Source organism: Peromyscus leucopus, chromosome 9, assembly GCF_004664715.2.
Source record: "Peromyscus leucopus breed LL Stock chromosome 9, UCI_PerLeu_2.1, whole genome shotgun sequence".
Lineage (NCBI taxonomy): Eukaryota > Metazoa > Chordata > Mammalia > Rodentia > Cricetidae > Peromyscus > Peromyscus leucopus.
In genome coordinates, this window is record NC_051070.1 from 57,416,463 (window position 1) to 57,422,974 (window position 6,512).

Below are 6,512 nucleotides of genomic sequence, written 5' to 3' on the forward strand. Positions count from 1 at the left end.
AGTTGGCACTGTCCTCAGACCTTAACCAAAGCTGACAGCTATTAACAACACAATGGCACAAGAGCAAGGAAAAAGTGGTCAACATCTTTTAAATTCACGGGTTACATAAAGCATTTAAGGAAAGCTGGAGTTGTTAGGCATCATCTTATTTTTGACTCCAATTTTCAGATAACAGGATCAAGATGTGAAACCTGTTTTTATCAAGAATTACACCGTCCATGAAAGGCAGGGATAAGATTCAAATGAGTTCCATCACTCCCACCCTGTACCCCATCCCCATCCTGAATCCAGAAGTCTCCCCTCCAGGTCAAACTCTGCAGCAAAGGAAACCCAACACAAATCTCTGTTGCTAGATTCCACCCACCCCATACACTTCACCCCATGACACTCTTCATCTCTCCCTGCCAGGGACCCTGGGCTCCAAGAACTGAGCCTTCTACAACTGTGCCAACCCACAGCTGGCATTCTGAGGTGACTTCTGGGCAGTATATGTAGTTTCAGCCTTAGTTATGGCCAGCCTTGCTCACGTTAGCCTTTTTACTTCTCAGATTTTTACAGTCTGTGTCTTTTCATTTTCTGAGGTAGAGCACAGTGTGGAGGGGTTGGGACAAGGTCTGTCTACTTCCTGAGCCCACATGGACCCGGCCACTGACTGCTCTGCTTCCGTTTCCAAAACTACAGGGCCCTGGGCATCTACTCTTTCTACAACATAAGAGCAGGGTGTCTCCTTCCTCATCCAAAACATCCTGAACTAATACAAGGACAGGGCAGAGACTGCCAGATCCATTCCACAGCCAGGAGAACAGCATGTCCACGAGGTCCAGGGGCATCCCTGCTGGAGAGACCCTCGAGGGCAAAGGAATGGGGACAGGATGCATCCATCTATCTACTCACTTTCTCAGAGGATCCTGCATTCATTTTGAAGAGGGTGGGAGGACAGAGGGTCATATAACCCACCCAGGACCTTTACACCTACCCCAATCCTCCTACGTCAGATCCACTTGTTTCACAAGTGGATCCATTTACAGTAATGGTCCACTTCTATTAACTGGAAGCCAGAGTCCCCTCGGCGGACCTGGAGTCCAGCTCCCACTCCTTAGCGCCACTCTCTGAGAAGGACTCCCTCCTCCATCCACTAGATGGCGTTTTCTGTCGAAAATAAAGCAGCTGCCAGATGAAGCTGCTTTGAAAACTTGTTCTCATTAATCAAGAGGTGTGCTTTCTATGTCTGGCTTGACATTTGACTTGGCTAAGTCACTTCCCCTCTCGGGACCCTGTGGCTCTCCACTATGATAGAGAAGGATTAGACCAGATGATTTTAGAGGCCTAGTCCCATCCCAAAGAATTTTCGAAGGCTTGCATTTCAGCCATCTGCGTACAGCTGGGTGGCCTGCCTCAAGGCTTGCTATCCCAGTGACTTCTGGCATGTCTCCCCTCTCTGATTTTCCTTCCTCCTCCAGGGATACCTCCCTCTCTGATAACCTCTGTTCTCTGTGCCTATACATCCCACAGACAGGTTTTGACAGACCTCATTGATGCTGAAAAATCCAAAGCAGAAAAACAAAACAGTGCTCTGCTGAATGTCCCCGAAAGGTGAACTGGAGTCCAAATCCACAGAAAACCGCACAGCAAAGTGAGAGAATGAAAACCATTTGGGGCAAGCCCGAGGACAATGTAAATGCTCTCATCTTTGAAAAAGACTTGCACTTGAGTATTTGCGAATTCTGAGCCAGAAGAGAGCAAAGGGGAGGGTGTTGTATAGGTGTCTGTCTGCATGTGTGCATACATGTGGGTTATGCATGTAAGTGTCTGTGTATATGTGCATATGTGTATACCTATGAATTATTCATTCATATGTGTGTGTGTTCATGTGTGAACATATCCATGTGAATTGTATGCAGGTGTTTGTGCATATGAATGTGTGTATGCTCCTGAATTATGCATGGAGGTGTCTGTATGTGTGCTTGTGCATGTATATACCTATGCATGTAGTACATGTGAGTTACGTATGTAGTTGTCTGTGTACATATGTATAAACACATGTGAGTTATGAATGCAGGTATCTGTGTTTGTGAATGTGTCTGTGCATGTGAACTATACATTCAGGTGTATTTTTGTGTTTATAAATGTCTGTATAGGCATGCATGCGCATGTGTGTGCATGAATGTGTACATGTGTGTTTAGAGAGGAATGAATTAGAGAGGAATTAGATAGAACTATGGGGCTGGAGAGATGGCTCAGCGGTTAAGAGCACTGGCTGCTCTTCCAGAGGTCCTGAGTTCAATTCCCAGTAACCACATGGTGGCTCACAACCATCTGTAATGAGATCTGGTGCTCTCTTCTGGCCTGCAGGTGTACATGCAGGCAGAACACTGTATACATAATAAATAAATCTTTAAAAAAAAAAAAAAAAGATAGAACTATGATAGGAAGGCCACTCCAACAGTAGTATAGAAAAGCATGAACACATACAAGCGCGCTCTGGCTATGCACTGCTGAAGGCCCCTAGGGTGATTATAGCCTCCTCTGGTCACTGTGGCAGCTCAGAGGAGGGACTATAGCATGATAAAGAGAGGACACGGGGCTGAAAGTGAACTGGAGAGATGCAGGTGGTTCTATCAACTCTGTGTGTAAGTGGACGGCAGACAGGACAGAAGGGGACACTCTAGAGCACACATCAGGACTCACAGAAGCATGGGCTCCCAAACTCGGCTCTACTCCCGCCTCACCCTGTAACCTGGGCAGGCTACTTAGGCTTCCTGGGTCTCGGTGCGCACGCCAGCACACAAGGGGACAGTGACACATCCCCAGGGAGGTGCTGCTCTTGAGAGATGCTGTGTGGCATGCCCTTGGTGCACCAACATGCAGCACACATGCCAAAGAGGACAGTTTCAACAGTGCCGACTGCCAGACCAACCAGGATTTTACGAATTGCACAGCCCCGACAGGGGAGAGGCTGGGTCATCAGAAGGGAGTGGAGCTGGGTCTCTGGGCTAACAGTTGTTGGGTGGGCTGGCTAGTTTTGTCAGTTCGACATAGAATCATAGGAGAGAAGGGAGTCCCCATTGAGAAAAATGCCTCCATAAGATGAGGCAAGCCTGTAGGGCTTGTGGATGGTGCAACCCCAGTGCTGGTGGTTTGGGTTCTATAAGAAAGCAGGCTAAGCAAGCCACAGAGAGCAAGCTAATAAACAGCACTCTTCCATGGTCTCTGCATGAGCTCCTGCCTCCAGGTTCCTGCTCTGTTTAAGTTCCTCCTCCCCAACTTCCTTCAATAATGGACTATGATGAGGATGTGTAAGCCAAATAAACTCCTTCTCCCATCTGCTTTTGGTCATGGTGTTTCATCAGAGCAATAGTAACCCATTCATTAATAATTTCATTCATTCATGCACAGGTTCTTCTTGTATAGACCAGCCTGGCCTCCATCTGTTGATCTTCCCACCTCCCTCTCCTGAGTGCTGGCTTACAGGCATGTGCCAGTACATGCAAGTTGTATTCAGGAAATGAATCAAATGTTCTCTACCTGGACAAACATATTTTTCTAACGGCCTAGTTGGCCAGGTTCAAGTTTGGAATTCTCCAGTCCTTGGAGCTCCACTCATTTGGGCAGAACATTCCAGGGCCATACAGTGTAAGACTTAAAGGTGAAGATGTGAGCTTAAACTATCTATCACTCTGGGATTGGTTCTCCTATGAGCGCCTCACGCTATAAAAAATGTAGAGGCAGGCCCCTGAAAGACAAAGGAAATTTAAATGTGTTGCATGGCATAGTGCTATGTGTGTATCGTAATGGAATCTGTGTAATTTTGTTGTGTTCTTTTTGGTTCCCATACTCTTCATCCAAGTACACTACTTAGACTTTGGCTAAAAGTGTGTTGAAATGTATACATTAAGCTTACCAGGACCATATACTCCTATGTGTGCTCTCCCGAGTTCGGGTTTGCTAGATCTCTCAGTTCTTCTGGGCGTCAGCACAATAGAATTTATGCTTTAAAAACTTGGAACAGAGCATACACATGACTAGTTAATAACTGCATTATTCCCATGTCCATGATGCACTATTAGTTTTCCTTCTCAAAAAATCTTGCTTGCAAACTTTCGCGCCCTGCAGAAAGTTGTACCACGGGGGACAGACGGTAAGGACAATTTTGTCCACTCTGACACATTTGTGTCAAAGTGCTGCAGAGTAAAGGCAGGGAACCTTGTGTAGTGGTGGTGCTAGCAGAGAGACAAAAACTCACCCATAGGACGGCTAGTGGGTTGAGGCACGACAGTGCGGGAACTGACCACCATCTAGTCTCAGTGCTTCCTACAATTAATGTGTGTTATCTGCCACCAGCCGGAAATGGACAAAAGGGAAAATAAAGGGTCTGCTTTTTTTGGCCTGGGGAAACAGGGGTGGTCGCCCCACAGGGCCATTATTTTCCTCTTGTTCGGTTGCCCCTTAATGCTCTCTGCTCTCTGGGAGGCAGGGGAGGCTGGCACTGTTGTTACCTCTCTCCCTCACTACTCATCCTTTGGTCTCTTAAGGGCCTTCTGGTAGAGTTACCAGGTGCTACGGACCGATACTCCTTGCGTGGTGGACTGATACCCAAACCGTATGTCTGTTGAAAAGGGCCAGGTGATTTTTCTTGTAAGAAAGGACTCTTCATCGCTCCTATACGCCAGTTTGTGCTTATCTCGTGCTTTTTTTTGCTTTTCTCTCGGTCTCTCCCTAAAAAAGGTTCAATAAATGCGTGAGGTTCCTTTCTTTCTCGGCGTGTTTTCCCTGCGCGTGCTAGCCCCACAGTGTCGTTTTACTCTCTCTCTCTCTGTTTCACTTTTGGGGGGGTGCGCGGAGCCGCTCTAAGCACCAAGAGAGGTGCGGTTCCTAGGGCTCAGCAGCTGTAGTCTGTCTGTAACTTTTCTTGCATGCTCGTTAAGAGTCGGGGCTGAGGAGGCTATGGTTGACCAAGCGTTGCTGCAGGTCTGCGCCCTCCAGTAGGGGAGGGCGTGCTTTGCTTTTAGCCTGTCTCGGGTCGTGCCACTTCCCGAGCTCTCCATAATCAGTGGTGGGGTATAACTCTCACGAACGTCTTATGTCTTTTCTGAAGCTCCACCAAAAAAAGTCATAGAAGGGTGTGTGTAGTACTATCGAAGGCTTTCCCCGACCTCATCTTTTTATTGGAAGTGATAGTGTAGTTGTATAAGTAAGACGAGGTGTGTTCGCCGCAGTTGGTATCAGGTCTCCATGACTTAGTATTGAGAGGCAAACCAACATAGGATTATAGCGAGTATAAAAGTGACTTCAGTAAGAGATGTTGGTTGATTGCGAAGAGAGGAGGCAAGGGAGTGGTCTGGACGGAACTCGGATTGGCGCTCCTCATGTCGACTATTCGTCTTGTTGAGCGATCTATAAACAAAAGAAATGGTCCACATAAAGACCTATTGCGTTCTTCAGGTCTTAATTAATATAAACAAACTAGAATAACTATCTATTAAATGCGATTGCTTAACTTTGTGTTCTACCGTGGGCTATGGTGATAACTGTTTCTCTGGTGTCTTTCAAAAGAATAACTGCTCTCTATGCTCAAGACTCTAAGTTTGTTGGAGGGACCTGCTCTCTCTTAGTTTCTTATTCTCTTGTGCATGCAACAAAATTATTAATTACTTATCCATTCTTTCTGTTGTTAGGTTGATCGGAACTACGTGATTATTATATTGGAGCTTGGGTGATTATCATTCACCAATTCTCCATTTAGAAATAGATTTGTTGCGATAATGTAGAATATAGAAAAAGAGCTTTGTGTAATATATTTTCATACCAACTTAATTGGTAGATATATGGATATGTTCGCTCACATTGGCTCACTTAAAAAATAGGTTAACATACATGTTAGGGAGGCGCAGTGTGTCGTCGTGTTGGTTTCTTGGATTATTATGAGTGTGTTAATGTTGCGTTGGATTGTTGAGGAAGAAGTTATGTGATAGTAATATGTCACTGATACTTTCAACAAAAGATAAGTATGGTGAAGTTGGCCTTTGATACTTCCTTTCTTAATCCCTTAGGATATCCCATCATCTAGAACTGTGTAACTTTCTGTTTCCAAAGAAATATAACTCCCTTTTCAATGTCCAGAAGTCGAGTTGTCGACCGTGGTTAACTCCTGTAAGGCGCTCGGTACCTGCACTTGAAGAAGTTGTGCTTTGTATTGTGCAAGTATGTGATATTGCGCATTTTTGGGGTGTCTGGGGAGAGATAGAAGATGGTTGTATTCTCTCTTAAGAAAGACGTGTATTGTGGCGTGTTTCTGTTGTAGTGAGATCTCTATTCTTCATGGTCGCTGTTGTAATATATCTGATAAGCCAACTGTTTTACTCGAAACAAAAAAGGTTCCTGTATATACCATGTAACTCTAAATTATAAGCTAGTGGTGTGGCGTGGTGCACGCAAAAAAAAGGGGGGACTGTTTACTTTATCTTTAAGCAGGTGGCGGCCTATATAAAGGACCACCCCCAGACAGATGGGGC